A 19,960-nucleotide genomic window follows, 5' to 3' on the forward strand; every position below is an offset into this window, starting at 1 on the left:
CACAGTTGGCACACTCTCAAAACCTTCAAGATTCAATGGCCTCTCTATTTCAATTTGTATCAAACCCAAAAGAACTTTGGGTATCTACTCAATACTCATGCCTGTTGTGAAAAAATCAATGTCATTTTCCCTCTTCTTGTAATGTTCCCTTTCTAAAATGAGATTTTATAATAAAAAATAGAAATATATTAATACACCAATATAGTAACATAATATATCAAATAAATCAAATATTATCATTTATATAATCGTGTAATATAAATAATTGAAATATAAATATATACTTATGACTATATATACAATGATCACTAAATATCATAATATAAAACTAAAATATATTATAATATATTAAATATTAATAAAATTATATTATTGTAATATCCTACTCGGATATCCCTTTCCAATTCTTTCTCACTTCAATTTCAGAATCATAAACAAGAACTTATGCAATAATAACCAGCAACATTAACCAGTACACAACCAACAAATACTCATTAAAGAACTCCAAAATTCGTTATTGCATTATAAACCAGCAATACAATAACATGAATAATGTCTAGTGCAATCTTAAACACAGTGCTAACACTCAGATTGGAAAAAGAACATAAAATGCACCAGTAATCTCAGATGTGAATTATGATATAAATCCACCACAAAAGATGAATCAGGGCTATGTCCAATTCACCCAAGAAGAGCACATAAGTTTCTATCCTCAAGAACTTCAAAGAAGTTGAAGCTTCCTTAATTTTGCCAAGAGAAATCTCAAATCAAATCAATATCCAAGCCTGCTGAAAATGAGATTCTTGTCCTTCTTATATGCTCAAAACGACGACTCTTCAGTTTCCTTCTCTTGACCTTTCGTCTTTTTTCCTTCTTGACACCTTTAACCCACTTTATTAATATTAATTTGGCCCATTTTATAAATTGGCATTAAGCTCCCCAAAGCCAAAATTAATATTTTATAAGTTTGGCTTCAAAATTCCTAATGTCCCAAAAAGGGGACATTACAAGTCCTCCCTCCTCAAGATTGTTTGTCCTCAAGTAACCGATGCTAGGATCCCATATAAATCTGCAAGTAGCCCTTTAGCCTAATCTGAAAACTACTGCTACACCCATCTACTGCACTACTCTGATTTACACTACTCCAAGCCCAAGATTAAATAGAAACTTATCATAATCCTCAAGAGGTAAATCACTCATCCTATCAACTCCCAAATCCCAAACCAGCCTCAAAAATGCTCCAACAACTTGCTGTACTACTCTAATATAAGTAATGGGTCCAAAATTGTGAAGCCACTCATCAATACACTATTGAAGTAAAGCATCAATCATACCAATAGTAGGATCCCACACTATAAGACTATCACAACCATCAAATATGAGAAGATATTCATGTCTTGAGGGGCTATTAATGTTGAATAATTCTCTTTGAGTGATCTCAAATGGAAATGCATACTAATCTCCAACATAACTGTCCATCTTGAACTACTGATGAAGGAATCAAACTGCTCAGTATTTGAAATCAATACCAAAGGTTCAAAGAGGTCATACATTTTGTCAATAGTTTGAAATACACCTACGTACATTGTTGTCATGAGTAAAGAAAGAACTAAGGGCCCATTTGGTTGCAAGAATTGCCGAATGCGACATTCATCTATGTTGGAATAAGCTCTTTTCTGGTATTTGCGCATTCTTAAAATAAGTTTTGAAATATCATTTGGACCTATTTGGTTGACCTAGAAGAGGAGTCGAAATATGCATATTCTGTGTTTGGTTGCGACAATTGACATAGGAATAGGAATAAGTTTTTTTTCTTTTTTTTAATAATTTATTTTTTTTAGTTTGGAAATATTTTAAATAAATGAGATTTTTTATTTATAAAAACTGACTTTTTATTATTTTTTTAAAGGCAAACTATTTGAAGTAGCCTTTATTTTATTTTTTAAATTGACTTTATCATGAAAGGTATACCACAGCCTTTGAAATTCTTTGAAATTCAAAGGACATTATATTGTAAATTTAAATTTAAATTCTTAATTAAATCAAATTGTTTTAAAATCATATTCAATATTATTTATAGCTACTTGTTTATAAGTGAGATTTTTAAACATTTATGTTTATAATTAAAAAAATTAAAGTCAATGTTTTAAATTATAAATATTTGATAGAATTTTCTAAAAATTTAAAAAATATAAGTATAAGAACAAAATTAAAATCATTTTATTTTTTAATATATTAAAGAAAATAAAAAATACTAATAAGTTGAGCTCATTAATATGATGTCTAAATCATCTTTCAACAAAGTTTAAATTATAAGACTAAACACAAGATTTATTTGTAAAGATAATCTTATAAAAGTTTATAAAAGATATCAAATCTAATATTAGTCTTTTTGTCATTATAAAAATCACATATTAAACTTTAAATAATGTTGACCTAGTTTATATTGAAGGATATAGTCCAAAAATGCATTTGAGTGGCAAAATGCAATCGAGTGGCAAAGTCATGGACCCAACAACCCATCGAATTGGGTTTATTAAAAAATGGAATAAGAATAAGCTATTCTTATTCCACCTTTTTCTAGGAATACCACTATGCTCATTTTGGGGTCAAATTAGAATAGACGAATTCTAATTCTAATTTTGTATGTTGCAAACAAAAGTTAAATTGGCAAATGTGGGTATTTAAATTTCCTATTCCCACCCAATTCTTACAACTAAACAGGGCCTAAGAATCCATCATCTATGATCAAATTATAACTCCCATCAACCCTCAACCAAGATCTATTCAGCTGGTGAAGGAATCTATCCAACTCGTGTAAGTTGATCCAAGAACGATAAACATTGTTAAATCTTAAAATTGGGTCACCACACCAATCCTATGAACTAAACTCACCACAAGGAATTGCAACTAGGTCCCATGTCCCCCAGTCAAGATCATCCTCATCATAGAAACCAGAAAGATGTTTTTTATTCAGCTCAAAAAGTGGATTATCAAATGTCCAATCAGCATCCACTTCAAACAAAGAATTGTCCACTAGCTTAATATGATCCAAAATTTGGTTACTTGATCTCTTGGGCCAGCTATCCAAGTCTCAAGTCTATTGAATGCTATGAAGTTTCATAATCACTACTTGGAAAAACTCACGCCTTTCTTTATCCTCCTGTTCCCTGGATTGATTAATGACAATAATTAAATTTTCTATTTCATGAAGAGCAAGCTGTGTATCATCCAAGCCTCTCGAGCATCCTTGACCTCCCTATTGAGCTTATTAACTTCATTCTCCTTTTCCCTTAATGGATCAGCATAATTTTCAGCAACTTTTAAGATGTAGGCCCTGTCTAATCTGATTTCAAAGTTTCCAAGGCTACTTTAACCCCTTGTTAATCAGCAATATAAGAATCTCTTTCCATTCCCATTTGCTTCTTCTCCATTTGTGCCTTCATGTGAAGATCCTCAACAATCCTATGAGCGTCATCATCGCATACTAAGGCTGCAACAAACATATCTTCAGTAGATTTCAGCTGCTCCTTCAAGGATTGATTCTCATCCTTGTCATTATGAAGTGCATTCTCTGATTGGTCATTCAAAACATCGTCACCCTTGAATACCACTGTTGTTTAGTCCTTTGAATCCCAATCATGCATAAGTGAGTTGCTGATCTAAGAAACACAAGACTCATCATATCCCTCAAACTCCCTATTTGATTGAATTGTGTGCAAAGACAAGTGTGTTGCTATGTTATTAAACAATTCTTCATGACATGAGGTTTGGAGCCCCTTTACAATCATCCAACAAGCCCTTACTTTGAGTATGACTATCTGTAATAGAATGTTTGTCAATTTTCAATCTCTAAATCACCAATGTAGAGTTTCGAATGTCCCATACCATCGACAATACTTGAATTCATGTCATCGCCACTAATGGTGTTGCTTTGTAAGGTCAAAAGGTAAAATTCTTATCAGCTCTATTGCTGGTATGTATTTCTTTGGTGATCCCATCACCACAAACATGACCGAGTGTCCAAGATTGGTGACATGTGAAACAGATCTGCTCTCTCGTCATTAGATTCTTGCTCATTTTTGGAGATCCCTCAACCTGTATGCCTGCTGAAATTGGCTCATTTTCACTCATATATTCCTTGAACCTGTCAAGCTTATGTTCAATCGATTGTTCCACAAGCTCGTGCACCATGGGTGAAGTTATATTCTCCCTTCTCCATATGGCCAACAATTCTGATTTTAGGAGTTTGCATATGTCATCATTCTCATCTAGTATTAATGACATGATGGATTTGATGCATGCTCTTACATTGTTCATATAATGCTTTCTAGACCCACTTAAAAAACAATGAAACAAATGGAGAATCATGCCATGACAACTGAGATCCAACATGAGGATAAAGTATCTAGCCTAAGCCATAGTCTCCAAAGTCATAACCTTCTTACCAAAGGTAGGGCTACTGATATCATGTCATTCATACAAGCTGTCCACTATCAACTGAAGAACCTTCTTCAATATGTTGTCATTATAAGGTGCAAAAGGAGCTTTTATTCTAAGGATTTCATTGGGACCTGAAGCCACTGTGAGTCTAACATCTTTATGAGGATGTTCTACAAGCCTGTGTTGGACCAAAGCAAGCATTAAGGGCTGCAAAGCCCAACTGAGAAGCTTCTGATCTGATTGTTCAACTTTAGATAGATGTGAATCCAACTCTTCTAATCTGGAAAGAACTTCACTGAGATTTTTCATAGACACTAATTCTAAGCCAAGAAGATACAACCAATTGCCTACTTTTTCTTACCTCAAGTCCCAAAGTTGTTCACCATTAAATGTGTCATTGAAATCTTTAGAGAGAAGATTGCTTCTCAGATTTCCCATTTGAAACTGTTGCACTGAAGAATACCCCATCCCCTTAATCTGCAATTTTGCACTCACTAATCTTATAGTTCTGTTTCCTAATCACTAATTTTGATCACGCAAACACCACAGGTTTGTGCTTCTTTTGATTTTTAGTTTGTTTGTTTCTTTCTCTGCCTTGCTGAATAATTTTCAGACTGAGAATTTCACAAAATGTCAGATCCAATGAGAGCTAGTCAATGCAGATGAATGTAGGCAGTCTATAGAAATCTCAGTTTTCTATATTTGCAGGGATTCCACTGCAAGTAGACCAATTCTCAGCGGCTTAACTTCTGCAGGAAACTGTAGTGGTAGATTGTTCAGTTATTTCTTTCCACTGTTTGGAATATACATTCAAAATGCTTGCCTCTTGAAGGTTATCTGTTGCTGCAAATCAATACCTTTGCTTCTGTTTATCCAAACTCTCAATGGCTCCAACCGGCTTCATAGGGAGCTTCCCAACAAACACTATTTCTTAGGAATCTGTAGAGATCGGGTAGAAACCCAATGCAAGAAGTACACGAACCTATGCAAGAAGATTGAAATGAGAATGTCTACCACCCATCTTTTCACGGAGAAGTCAAGATTAGAGTTTGGAAGTCTTGGAGTGAATGTGGACTTGGTAAACCAAAAAGAAGAGTCAGGGATTTGAACTTGGTGGGGAGTTTCTTGTGGAAGAAGACAAAGTTAAATCTCCTTAGTGGTGAGGGATGTCTAGAGTGAGCCCTAGGGACTAAGGAAGTAGTCCTAATAGTAGTAGGCCTAGAGAGGAAGGTCTAGAGGTGGAAATCCTAAGAAATAGGGTTCGTCAGGAAGCTCCCTATCAAATTGATATCAGAGCCCTAAGAAGATTTGGGCTAGGACATTGTGTTGAAACAATTGATTAATTGTTTGTTGTCTTTGATGTTACACAAAATGTCATATCATTATCAGTCAGAGCATACTGAGCTCACTCGGGTATTGAAGACAGTTTTTTGTGGCTACCAAGCGTTCCAGAGTTTGTCTAGTTCAGAAGGTAGTATCTATCGAGTTCACTTGGGCGCCAAAGGAAAGTCTGTGGAAGATGAGTGTTAACCGAGCTCACTCAATTAATGAAGGAAATGTTGGATGGAACCAGTGTTAACCAAGCTCACTTGGTTACCAAAGGAACTGTGCGAATATACAGTGTTGATCGAGCTCACTTGGTTAATATAGGAAAATAATTTCTGTGGTAGTGTCTACCAAGAAAGGTTGGCTACCGAAGGATTTTCTTGTTTTGGCATATTGAGTTCAAATGATTTATCTATTGGTTCTAATCAACTGAGTAGTGAATATTAATTATTCTAAGTTGTATTCTAGCCAATTTGACAATATGAAAGAAAGGTCAAGTTGAGGATTAGAAGTGTGTGAAGAGTGCATGGAAGATAGTTGAAGATTTAATGATGCTAAGAGGAAGCGAATCAAGAAAGATAAGAAGAATATCCTTGAGAAGTTGAAAAGACATATTCGATTAGGAAGGATCAAGTATACAAGTCAGAATTGAGATCTGTAATCAGCAATTCAATTACATCGAGAATCAGGTTATGTCATTGTTACTCCCTAACCATTGTGGCAGTAATCTAAATCTCTTAACAAAGTTGGCTTGACAGCTATTTTTAACTCCTCTAACAAGGTTACATTTCTATTGAAGTGTCTAAAGACCTCTAATAAGGTCACTCCTAATAGGGTGATTAAATCCTCTAACAGGGTCGCACCTAACAATGTGTTTTATAACCTTTAATAGGGTTGGCTCCTAACAGGGCTCACTTCAGAAAAGTGAAAAACAATAACTAGTTGCAATTGGTGGTTTTTCCCAAATTGGGTTTCCACGTTAAATCTTGGTGTCAAATGTGTTCATCATATTTCTTTTATGTGTTTGCAACTAAGTTAAAGTAATAAGTAATCACAGATAACATCTTAAGATTTACATGTTAAGTGTTTCCCGAGCAATCTCAATATTTACTAAGCTACAACATTTTTAGTGTGTTTGCCGAGCAACAACAGAGTTTAGTTTTCAGAGTTTATTTTTGTACTGACATCTAAGGGATCTGAGAATTATTTTTGTAGTAATTGAATCACCCTCCCCTCTCAATTACTCCTTTTATATTTCCAACAATTGGTATCAAAGTTTTTGGTGCTTGCAGTGAAGGTTTTAAGGACCTAAGCTAAGGATCAAGATGTCTTACAGAAGAATAGAGGCAACTTTGCAGCATGGCAAGGACTTATGAGGTTACATCTGGCAACTATCAGTGATTCAGGTTGTAAGTATCTTGATATTGAATACAAGACTCCTTCTGGAACATTATTAGTTGAAGATATTGCTGAAAAGAAAAATCATAACATCATGATGATTGATATCATCTGCTCTTAGTTATGCTGAATTTGATGAAGTAAAAGACTACACTATAGCTCATGCAATGTGGATCAAACTAAAAGATATTTATGGAGGAGATGACAATGTAAAAAGAGCTAAAGCAGAAAGTCTCAGAGATCAATTTGATCAGATGAAAATGAGAGAAGATGAAAATGTTGCAAAATATGTGGAAAGAATCAAAGCAAGTGTGAGCGCAATCAAAGCATTTGGAGGAGACATTGATGACAAAACAGCTGTAAGAAAGGTACTCAGAACTCTTGTTCCTATTTATGCAATTAGAGTATCTGTTATTCAAGAGATGAGATGTTATCCAAATAGCAAAATAACTTTGGATGCTCTAGTTGGAAGATTGATAGCTTTTGAGTTGGATGACTATGATAACTATGTTCCTAGATACAAAGGTATTGAGTTCTACATTTGAAGCCAAACTCTCACTTAAGAAAAAAAGTAAAAAATCAAAGGCCAATCAATCAGGAAGTGAAGGAGAAACATAAGAAAGTTCTGATAGTGATCTTGAAGTTGTTGAAGCCCTACTTGCAAGAAAATATTCCAAAGGTAGAGGAAAGTACAAAGGTAAAATTCCTCTAATCTGCTTTTCTTGTAAAGAAGTTGGTCATATTGCTACTAGGTGCCCAAACAGAGAAAACAAGGATGAAAAGAAAAGTAATAAGTACAAAAGCAAGAAGGAATTCAAGAACTACAAGGACAAAAGTAAGAAATCTTGTTTTATGGCTAAAGATTCTAATAATAGTGAAGATAAGATAAGATAATAATATTAATGTCCACGGAAAACCAAAACGGTTTATGGGACTAAGCATACAACAGAAGAGCCGGCCAAAGCAGATGCATCAGACAGTGACTAAGAAGAAACAAAAGAAAGAGACAAAAAATAAAGAAGACAAGGTAAGGACTAAGGGTCCTTCCTTGCCACAAAGAAATCAGTAATAGAGAGATACATCCATGAACTATACATATCCTTAGAATGTCATGAAGAATTGCTATAGGACTGTTGTTGTCTGGAGAGATTGGTACAATGTTTGACTGATCTGGAATGAGAAGTAGTGGAAGGCCTTTTCAAACCCCGTGGAGGAGACAAGGGAGAGAAAAAGGCGGTAATGAGCTGATCTGAAGTACGCCCCTGAGAAATAAAATACTGTAGGGTAATCTCTCGAAGATGAGTGGTCTCTTGAAGAAAAAGTGCAAGACACCACTGATCAATATAGCTGAAGAATATCGAAAGAGAAGAACAGTCTCTAAAAAGGCAATAAAATCTCCCTCTAATCTAATAGTAAAGAGGACAACGAAATATGAAGTGGATCTCAGTCTCAACCTCCACCAAAGTACATAATTGACATAACCTATCAGCCTGATCCATATGGTGGTCAGTCCGAACTCTGAGGCGATGAGAACCAACTCTAAATGATCCTAGAGAAAATCGTAAGGTCTGATTCCAACATCGATAGAGACAAGTAGGGCGAACAACAATACCATCCTGAATCTCAAAAAAATGCTCAGTATAGAAGGCCATCCTAGGTCGTAGACCCCCTGGGGGATTATTCCAGGTAGTGGTAATGTACTGTCTATAAATATCCTACGGACATGCTCATTCAACTCCTGACGTGAGGGGAGAAGATGAGCAAGAGCATCCAACAAAAACTGATAAGGAGGAAGACAATCAATGTCAACCCCGATTAAACCCAACAAAGAGGTGGCTTGAGCATAACAGCATCGAGACCTAGCAGAATTGTCGGATCTCATAATCTCCACCAAAGAACAGTATGCGAGATGAGAGTATCTATGCTGGTCAACACAAAATTGTATGATAAGATAAGATAAGATGAAACTTATAAATCTGCCAAATGAAATGATATACATTGTTGTAAAAGATGAATCTCATGATGAAAGAGATGAGATGGAACTTATCTCTCATGTTAGCAAAAATGATACATGGATTATTGACAGTGGTTGCTCACATCATATGACTGGAGATAAATCAAAGTTTGAACACATGGAATATTATGATGGTGGTATTGTGAGATTTGGAAATAATGAACCTTGTTGCATAAAAGGAAAATGATGTATTTCATTAACCAATTAACTTATATGTGATAATGGTTATTGGGTTGAAGGACTAAAACATAATCTCCTAAGTGTGGCACAATTGAACAACATTGGGTTCAAGGTAGAATTTATGAATGGGAAGGCCAAACAACTGGATGGAAAAGGAAATCTGATTGGATCTGGAAAACAAACAAAAGGTAAACTATTCTATCTTTACCTCAATAAAATTTCATGTTTTATTGCTCAAATAAAAGAAAGTTGGTTGTAGCACAAAAGATTATGTCATGTAAACTTTGATAATCTGGTTAAGATAAACAAACATAGAAGAGTAAGAGGTATTCCTCGCTTGAGGAAACCTGATACGGGTTTATGCAAAAATTGTCAAATTGGTAAGATGGGAAAGACTAGTTTCAAAAGAAAAAACTATCATTCTGAAGAAGTCTTAGAGCTTGTGCATATAGACTTATGTGGACCTATTGGGATAGAGAGTTACAGTGGAGGAATTTTTTTCATTCTTTTTCTTAATGACTATTTTAGAATGATGACCGTAATATATCTAAAAGAAGAATCAGAAGCCTTTCAAAAATTCAAGTGGTATTCGGCAAGAGTACAAAAAGAAACTGGAAAGAAATTGAAATGTTTGAGATCAGACAGAGGTTGTGAAATCATCTCAAATGAATTCAATGAATTCTGCATATAAAAAGGAATCAAAAGACAAGTATTAGTTCCTGGTACACCTTAGCAGAATGGTATAGCTGAAAGAAGGAATAGATCCATCATGGATTGTGCAAGAACATTGATGATAGAAAAAAATGTTGCAATCAAATACTGAAAGAAAGCTATCAACATTGTAGTTCATACTTTGAATAGAGTACAGCTGAAGAAAGACTCAAATCAAACTCTTTATAAACTATGGTATGGCTATAAACCTAATGTAAGTTACTTTAAAGTATTTGGTAGCAAATGTTACATCTTTAAGGAATCTAGGAAAGGAAAATTTGATGTCAAAAGTGATGAAAACATATTCCTAGAATATACCTGCAGAAGTGAAGCATACAAGTGTTTGAATTTTTCTACTCATAAAATCATAAAAATTGCACATGTGAGAATTGATGAGTTTGCAGAAAAGAGTGAAGAAGAAAGCAACAAAGAGCCTGAGGATTACAGAAGAATTGTTTACTATGAACCTGATACCCTACCAAATCTATTTGAAAGAAAGGAAGCTTCACCTCCCAAGTCCCCAAAATCTCCAACAGCTACTGAGTTGCAAATAGTGCAACTCAAATCGCAGTCAGAGGCTACTGAGCTACTACAAGAGAAAACCAAGTCTGATGGACCCAAATCACAAACAGAGGTACTCGAGCTTGATACTGAAGTTCATGATGAAATCAATGAAACTCATTCCAAATTCAAAGAACCTGTGTTAGCAAAATATGTCAGAAGACATCATGCACCTGATCAGATCATTGGAGACAAATCAGATGAAACAATGACAAGAAGCAAATTGAAAGGTACATGTTTACATGTTGAATTTGAATCTAGAAATGTTAAAGATGCTTTGAAAAATGAAAGTTGGATTGAAACAATGAATGAAGAAATAGAACAGATAGAAAAGAATAAAAATTGGACTCTTGTTTCTAGACCAAAGGATAAAAATGTAATTGGCGCAAAGTGGGTATTTAGAAACAAGTTGAATGAAGATGGAAAAGTTTCCAGAAACAAAGCAAGGTTGGTGTGTAATGGCTATTCTTAAGAAGAAGGTATTGATTATGGTGAAACTTTTGCTCCTATTGCAAGATTAAAAGGTGTTTGGACTTTACTAACATATGCAACTCACAAAGGATTTAAAGTTTATCAAATGGATGTAAAATCTGCATTCTTGAATGGAATGCTTGATGAAGAAGTCTACATTAAACAGCTTGGAGGTTTTGTAGATCCTAGCAAAAAGGACATGTTCTGCAAATTAAATAAGGCATTATATGGTTTCAAACAAGCTCCCAAAGCTTGGTATAAAAGACTTCATAACTATTTGATACAGATTGGTTTTTAAAAGACTAATGATAATAGTAGTTTGTATATCAAAGGACCAAACAAAAAGATTGTGTTGGCAGAAATATTTGTTGACGATACCTTATTCACAGGAAATAATGACTTGTGCAAGGCATTTTCAAAGGAAATGAGTAAAGAATTTGAGATGTCTATGTTTGGAGAGATAAAATTCTTTGTTGGATTACAGATTCAATAGAAGAATGATGGTATTTACATTACTCAATCTAAATATATCAAGGAAATACTAAAGAAATTTGGAATGAAAGACTCAAGACCAGTTGGAACCCCTATGTCTATTGGACATAAGCTTTCCAAAAATGATGATTCCAAAGAGGTAGATTAGATCACATACAGATCAATGATTGAAAAATTGTAGTATGTAGTGCACACAAGACTTGATATTGCATTAGCAGTCAGAATGGAGGAAAGATTCTCAGCAAATCCCAAAAAAAATCACATGATGGTAATTAAAACAATTATGAGATATCTTAAAGGTACTGAAGAATATGGTATATAGTACAAAATAGGAAGCAATTTGGATTTAAAAGTATTCATAGATGCTGATTGGGCAGGAAGTATTGATGATAGAAAAAGCACTAGTGGTGGAGCATTCTTTCTTGGTAAAAGACTAGTGTTTTGGACAAGTATCTCTCGGTCCACAATAGAGGCATAATATGTGGCAGCAACAGTCAATTGTTCTAATATTGTTTGGTTCAAACAATTGATGGCAAGTATGAAGGCAAAGATCAAAGATCCAATAGTTACATACTGTGATAACACCAGCGCAATGAATATATCAAATAACCCAGTGATGCATACCAAAACAAAACACATTGCTATAAAATATCATTTCTTGAGAGAACCAATTCAAGATAAAGAAGTCAGATTGGAATATGTAAATACAAAAGAGAAAATTGCAAACATATTCACCAAACTATTACATAAGGATGCATTGTTGTATCTAAGAGCTAAGGGTCATTCCCCTATTTGAAGCTCACTAAATGAAGTTTGGTGATGCATCAATTAAAGCATTATTGAAGATCAATCAGTTGGTGCAATATTGACAAGGGCATATTGCAAATGAATCAATACTTGAGGTACATTGATATTAACCGATTATTGTCTTTGGCATGAGATGTCAAAAAGGGAGAAGTTTGTTGTCATATCTCATAGAAATTTTGTGGAAAAATTTACTGTCACATCTCATAGAAATTGAAAGAGTTGTCAAAGAGGGAGAATTGACTTGGCAGAAGTTCTAGCAGACAGAAGTTTTCTAATAGAGGGAGTTCTCATGGATGAGAATCAGAATGCAACTAAAGATATTTCCCTTACTTTATTCTTGCTCCAAAATTTCATTGTATTATGACATGTATTGCCATCAATGCCAAAGAGGGAGATTGTTGAAACAATTGATTAATTGTGTATTGTCTTTGATGTTACACAAAATGTCATATCATTAACAGTCAGAGTATACTGAGCTCACTCGGGCATTGAAGATAGTTTTCTGTGGCTACCAAGCATTCCAAAGTTTGTTTAGTTCAGAAGGCAGTATTTATCGAGTTCACTTGGGCACCAAAGGAAAGTCTGTGGAAGATGAGTGCTAACCGAGCTCACTCGGTTAATGAAGGAAACGTTGGATGGAACCAATGGTAACTAAGCTCACTTGGTTAGGAAAGGAATTGTGCAAATATGTAGTGTTGACCAAGTTCAATTGGTTAATACAGGAAAATTGTTTCTGAGTTAGTGTCTATCGAGCAGGGTTGGCTAATGAAGGATTTTCTTGTTTTGGCATATTGAGTTCAATTCATTTATTTCTCGGTTCTAGCCGACTGAGTAGATGAATATTAATTATTCTAAGTTGTATTCTAGCCGACTTGACAATATGAAAGATATAAATATAAGGTCAAGTTAAGGATTAAAGTGTGTGAAGAGTGCATGGAAGATAATTGAAGATTTAATGATGCTAAGAGGAAGCGAATCAAGAAGGATAAGAAGAATATCCTTGAGAATCTGAAAAGACATATTCGATCAGGAAGGATCAAGTATACAAGCCAGAATTGAGATCTGTAATCAGCAATTCAGTTGCATCAAGAATCAGGGCATGTCATTGTTACTCTCTAACCATTGTAGCAATAATCTAAATCTCTTAATAGAGTTGGCTTAATAGCTATTTGTAAATTCTCTAACAAGGCCACTCCTAACAGGGTGATTAAATCCTTTAATAGGGTCAAACCTAACATTGTGTTTTGTAACCTTTAACATGGTTGGCTCCTAACAGGGCTCACTTCAAAAGAGTGAAAAATAATAACTAGTTGCAATTGGTGGTTTTTCCTAAATTGGGTTTCCATGTTAAATCTTGGTGTCAAATGTGTTCATGATATTTCTTGTGTTTGCAACTAAGTTAAAGTAATAAGTAGTCACAAATAACATCTTAAGATTTACATGTTAAGTATTTGCCAAACAATCTCAGTATTTACCGAGTTACAACATTTTTTGTGTGTTTACTGAGCAACAATAGAAGTCAGTTTTCAGAGTTTATTTTTGTATTGACATCTAAGGGATTTGGGAATTATTTTTGTAGTTATTGATTCACCCCTCCCCTCTCAGTTACTCCTCTTATATTTCCAACACATTGTACATGTCAAAGTCAGTGGGTGAAACAACCATGGTGACAAATGTTGAGTTGGCAAAGGAGGTGACATAAATAAAGGAGAATGGGCTCCTCAAAGAGGCTCTAGAAACTATGAAAAGAAAATTGGATGAAGTGGTAGAAAAGGCTGATAAGGCTAGTGAAAGATTAAAGGATGATGATGATAAGGTTAAGTCAATAGCCATTGAGAAAAAAGTCCCAGAACTAGACCCACCATTGTAGGAAGAACCTTTCCTTACAGCAATCTAGGCAATAGAAGGAAAGGCATTGGAGGGAGTTTCCTTGTGGCAAGATGGAACCAGAGCTGGTTATGGAATGGATAGAAGGGATAGAGAACCACTTTGAATGTGAAGGTATCTTAGAGGCACAAAAAGTGAAGGTGGCCAAATCAAGGATGAGGGGATCAACTCTAACTTGGTGGAAGTTGCTACAAGTAGGTAGAGAGAGAGAGAGAGAGAGAGAGAGAGAGAAGCCCATTGCTTCTTGGATAGCCATGGAGGCTAAAGTTAGAGAGAACTATCTGCCAAAGGACTATGAAGTCCAATTACATAGGAAAAGACAAAGTTTTAGGAAGAAAGCTCTTGATGTGGCTGCCTATACAAAGGAATTTTACAAGTTGTGTCTGAGATCTAAGGTATAGGAAGATGAGAGTCTTAAGGTGGCTAGATATCTAAATGATCTTAGATGGAATATACAAGAGGAGCTTAGCCTTTTGAGCACTAATATTGTGCACAAGTGTTTTCAACTTGCCTTTAAAGTAGAAGAGAAGAGTAAGAAGAAACAAGATATCCAATCTAGGGATAGAGGAAGAGGAAAAGATACTAGAGGACACATGGGTGGTTATGGTGGCGGAGGTAGTGACACTAGGTCACAAGGTGAATCCAAACTTGCAAAGCAGAGTGCTGACTCCAATTCAAGAGGAGGATGAAGTAGAGGTAGAGGATTTTGGGCTGTAAAGTCTCCCAAGGTGAACTTAGACTCAGAGAGTGGAGAGAATCTAATGTTTAGAAGGATCTTAATCAAGTGTAATGTCACTCACTTGACTCAACTATCAAACTAGCAATATGCATGAAATCTTATCTTTGTTTCTACTAATTCCTTGTCTATGTTATGAATATTCAGATTTATATGTGCCCCTTGTGTTCTTGTTGATAGTAATTGAATATACAATTTAACACCAATTCCTTGCAAAGATAGTTATTTTGAAAATATATATGATGCACCAAAGAAACACTGAATTTCACATTTATTTGATAAAATGTGAAAATACAATTGAAGGAAATATCAAATTGGACAATTGATACTGAAACTTCACCATGGAATTTTATTAACTTCTAGAAAAACTGAAATTTACAAATGCAACTAATGGCACCTGATTTTTATAGCATATGCACTCTTCTCTTGCATTGATCACTGCTCAATTCTATGGTAATGGCAGCCTTTGGCAAATTGCTGGCTCCAAAACATCAGATCACAAGCTTATAATGTAGACCAACTACAAAGACCCTCAAACTGAAAATGCAAACCTGTCATAAAAGGTAGCAATGCCAAGAAATATGGAACACAGGCCTTGTGCTGTGCATTTCCAGCCCTAAATAATTCATAGCCTCCTGAATATGAATCACATGCACTATAGAAATAACGTCCCTCCACCAAGATTGATATCTCAGCTTTGGCAATGGGCCTAGACGTTAGCAATACCTAAACATAACCTCCAGATGAAAAATGACAATCTAAAATATGCTCAAATTGACATATTTTCCTAATTATTATTTTCCAGATTATTTGGAATATTTTGATACACATTTGGATTATTATTTTTAATGATTATTTGGAATAAGAATTGATATATTTTCCTATTTTTTAAGGATAACTTTTTAGTCGCTGAAAAATGCTTAAAATTAGGGGTCTATTTCCCACCATAAAACAATATGAAAATAAGCCTTTTTCCCTTTGATCTTAAATTATGTTATATATGACATATACAGTTATATCCAGGGTAACGTGACTCGCGGCGAGTCACGTGAGTCAGGCGAGTCAGCGAGCTGCACTGACCTCGCCGAGTCACAATGACTCGTGACTCGCGAGCGGCGAGTGACTCGCGTGACCCGGCCTGCTTGACTCGGCCGCGACGGGCATGAAACCGGGCCATAAAAATATAATTTTTTACATTTTTTTTTACATATCTCACTCATATAACCCTAAAAGGGCTCCCATAACAGTGTATAGTGAAAAGAAGAAAGAGAGAGAGAGGTAGAAGAGAAATAGAAGTTTCTTGTTTTGCAATCAGCTGAAAGGAGGAGGAGAAAAGCTTGCATTTGTGACATTGGAACTTGCATTTAGATCATCAAGGAGTTTATAGGAGCTCTTCTCAACACTTCCCAAAGCATTTGAAAGAGGTAAGACTTGATTGTTTAGATTTTGATGATTTTTTTGTCTATGCTTATGGATTTTTTGCATGAATTTTTTTTGTTTGTTTATGAGTTTTTTTTTACTTTAGATCTTCATAAAATGCAATGCTGAAATGGTAATATTTGGTCTAAAATGTCTTATTGCAGCAACCTTTACATTGTTCCTTAATTAAGTCATAATGGCTTCTGGAGGTAAAAAACCCAAGCTCTCTAAAGGCAACAAAAAAGATGAGTGTTGGAAGTTCACCATAGAATTTCCGCGTAGAAAGAGAACTCAAACAAAATGCCTATTTTGCAAAACCATTAATAGTGGGGGGATAAATAGATTAAAATACCATATTGCTGGCTTACGTGGTCATGATATTGAGTCTTGTGGAGTTGCATCTGTTGAGGCTCAACGTTTTCGTTATGTAGCCTTGGAAAAATATGAACAAGAAAATTTTTTTTAAAAAAAAATTAGAAGAGTTAGCTTTGATTGGTTCTAGTTCCCTTCCACGCTCATCTGCAAATGTTTCTGAGTCAGTAGGCTGTGTTGGAGAAGGTTCTTCCCGTCCCCCCTATCGTCCTAGTGCTTCTGTTGCTCGTGCTTCTTCTACATCTATTCCTTGCACTTCTAGTGATGCTACTGCTGCTGCCCCTTCTAGTAGTGCTGCTCTTCTTCGTCCTAGAGTCAGAAAATCTAGTAAGTTGGACAACTTTTTTGTACTGGTACCACTCCTAGTGCGCAACCCTCACTTGAGAGCATGGGCTGGAATAGGGAGATACATGAAGCTGGAGTAAGAGCAATTTGCAAGTTTTCGTTTTTCTGCGAGATTCCATTTATAGCAGCCAGGTACTTCAAGTTTTCAACTTCATTTATATTTGATTGTTTTACGTTTTAAGTTTTAAAATTTATATTCAATTTTATACTTTTAACTTGATGTTGAAAATTTGAAATATGCTAATTAAAATGTTTTTATAAATGTAATAGGACTCCTTATTGGCAGGGGATGATTGATGCAGTTTCCATCTGTGGTGCGGGGTTCAAAGCCCCCACTGAAGATGAGTTGAGTGGCCCCCTCTTGCTAGATATGGTTGAGGAGATGAAACTTGAATTGGAGGACCACAAAAAGATTTGGAGCCAAATGGGGTGTACCATCATGACAGATGGATGGACAGATAGGAGGTCCAGAACCCTCCTAAATTTTCTTGTTTCTAGCAGAGGTAATTCATCATGCTCTACTTCTTGAAGTCTAAAATTTAATGTATACTATTATTGAATAACGAAAATTTGTTTTATTGAGTATTGATTCTTGATTCTTGAATGATAATTATTTTGTTTAATTTTCACTTTCAGGATCCACCATGTTTTTGAGGTCCATAGATGCTTCCTCATGTGTGAAAAAATGCAAAATTCTTATGTAGGACTATTGAGGAGGTCATAAGGGAGGTGGGGGAAGACAATGTTGTCCAAGTGGTGATAGATAATGCAGCTAATTATGTTGCTGCAGGTAAAATTTGAACTTCTAACTTTCTAAGTTCTACTTTTAAAAAATTTGTTTTAGTTTTTCATTAAATTTTGAAAATTAAAAGTTTTTTAATACATCAAAAATTTTCATTGTTTACTAACTAATTTAAAATTGCTGCAGGAAAACTATTGATGGAGAGACACCCAAAAATCTTTTAGACTCCATGTGCGGCCCATTGCATTGACCTCATGTTAGAGGATATTGGCAAGCTTGTATGGGTGAAATCATGTGTTACCAAGGCCAAAAATCTTTGTAAGTTCATCTATAATCATGCCTTGGTCCTCAGCACTATGAGGAAATACACGAAAGGAAAGGAGTTGGCTCGTCCTGGTATCACAAGATTTGCCTCTAACTTTATCACACTAAAATCCTTGCTGAGTTCAAGGTTAGAGTTGAGGTGCATGTTTGTTGGTCCAGAATGGAGTTCCTCCTACTTTGCGAGCAGCCCTGCAGGGATAGATGCAACAAAATGCATTTATGATGATGATGATTTTTGGGAGCCATGTTCGAAGATTGTGGAGGTAATTTAAAATTTAAATTTTAAATTTTAAAAGCTTAAGTCTTAAAATTTTATAAATTAATTTGTCTCATACATATTTTTGATTTATATTCATTGTGCAACTTTGCAAAGTTTCATCATTCACTAAATTGTTTTTTTGTTTAATTGTTTTGTAGATCACCGAGCCCCTTGTAGCCCTCCTACGAGTTGCTGATGGCGAGAAGCCCTTTATGGGCTACATTTATGAGGGCATGGATAGGGTCAAGTAGACTATTAAGGCCAAATATGTAGGAGTTGAGGAAAACTATGGCCCTATTTGGGACATAATTGATAGGAGATGGCAAAATCAGCTTCATAAGCCTATCCATGCAGCAGCCTATTACCTCAATCCGGAATACCGTTTCCTTGATGATTTCAAGGCAGATGAGGAGGTTCTTAGTGGCCTATACACAGTGGTATCGAAGATGTCTCCTAATCCCATAGATATATTGCTTGAGATGGATGCCTATAATAATGCATCAGGGCCCATTTTTTCAAGTCAAATTTGCAAAGAAGGTCGTACAAAATTGCAGCCAGGTAAAGATTGCAGCTTAAGCCTTATACAATCTAGTTTATAAATTTCTAGCTTTAAACTTAAAGTTCAAATTTTGAAATGAGACTAATATTTTTTTGTTTTCCTTTTTTCAAAATTCAGATAGATGATGGCAAATGTTTGGGCCTTCAACCAAAAACCTTCAACAAATCACCATCCGCATTTTGAGCCAACCAAGTAGCGCTTTTGGATATGAGCGCAACTGAAGCATGTTCGAGCACATACACTCAAAGAGGCATAATAGGTTGTCTGTGCAGAAAATGAATAGTCTAGTCTTTGTGCACTACAACCTGCGCATTAGGATCAGGGAGATTTTGGATAGTGACACCTCTCCGATTACTCTAGAGGAGGTTGATCTAGAGTCTAATTGGATCACTGAGGCTACTGATCCTGTCTTTGATGATGAGGACCTACAGTGGCTTAACCAGGCAGATAGAGAGGGCCAAGATGAGGCTGTGGCTATGGCAGCAGAGGACCAGAGAGCTCCAATTGTTCCTAGTGGCAGCTCACAGACATTGGCAGAGCCAGAGGCAGAGAGTACAGTTGATCCTAGAGGCACCTCACGAGCTGATGCTATGGCTACTGAGACATCCAGGACCTACCTTAGATGCCTTACTAAGAGGCATTTTGTAGATTATACTGAGCCTGAGCCTGAGGTTGAGGATGAGGTTGGGGATGAGGATGAGGATGAGGATGATGATGAGGATGATGATGATGATGAGGACTTCGACTAGGAGCCATAGTTGTAGACTTATAGTCTTGTTTTAACTTTTTGTTTAACAGTTTAACAATAACTTAATATATGATCAGCATTTGGAACATTTGAATTTGATGATGACTATTGAATCTTGATGTGTTGGACTTCATAATGCATAAATGATAATACATATACATTTTGA

General features: G+C 35.4%; 1 protein-coding gene across 3 annotated transcripts in view; it reads right to left on the reverse strand.

The window, feature by feature from the left end:
- The window catches only part of TDP1 (tyrosyl-DNA phosphodiesterase-like protein), a 374,303-nt gene that overhangs the window by 148,629 nt on the left and 205,714 nt on the right, over positions 1-19,960 (reverse strand). The window lies entirely within an intron of this gene.

The sequence above is a fragment of the Cupressus sempervirens genome, chromosome 8, assembly GCF_028749045.1.
Source record: "Cupressus sempervirens isolate cs-2001-9-10 chromosome 8, ASM2874904v1, whole genome shotgun sequence".
NCBI classification, from domain to species: Eukaryota; Viridiplantae; Streptophyta; class Pinopsida; order Cupressales; family Cupressaceae; genus Cupressus; species Cupressus sempervirens.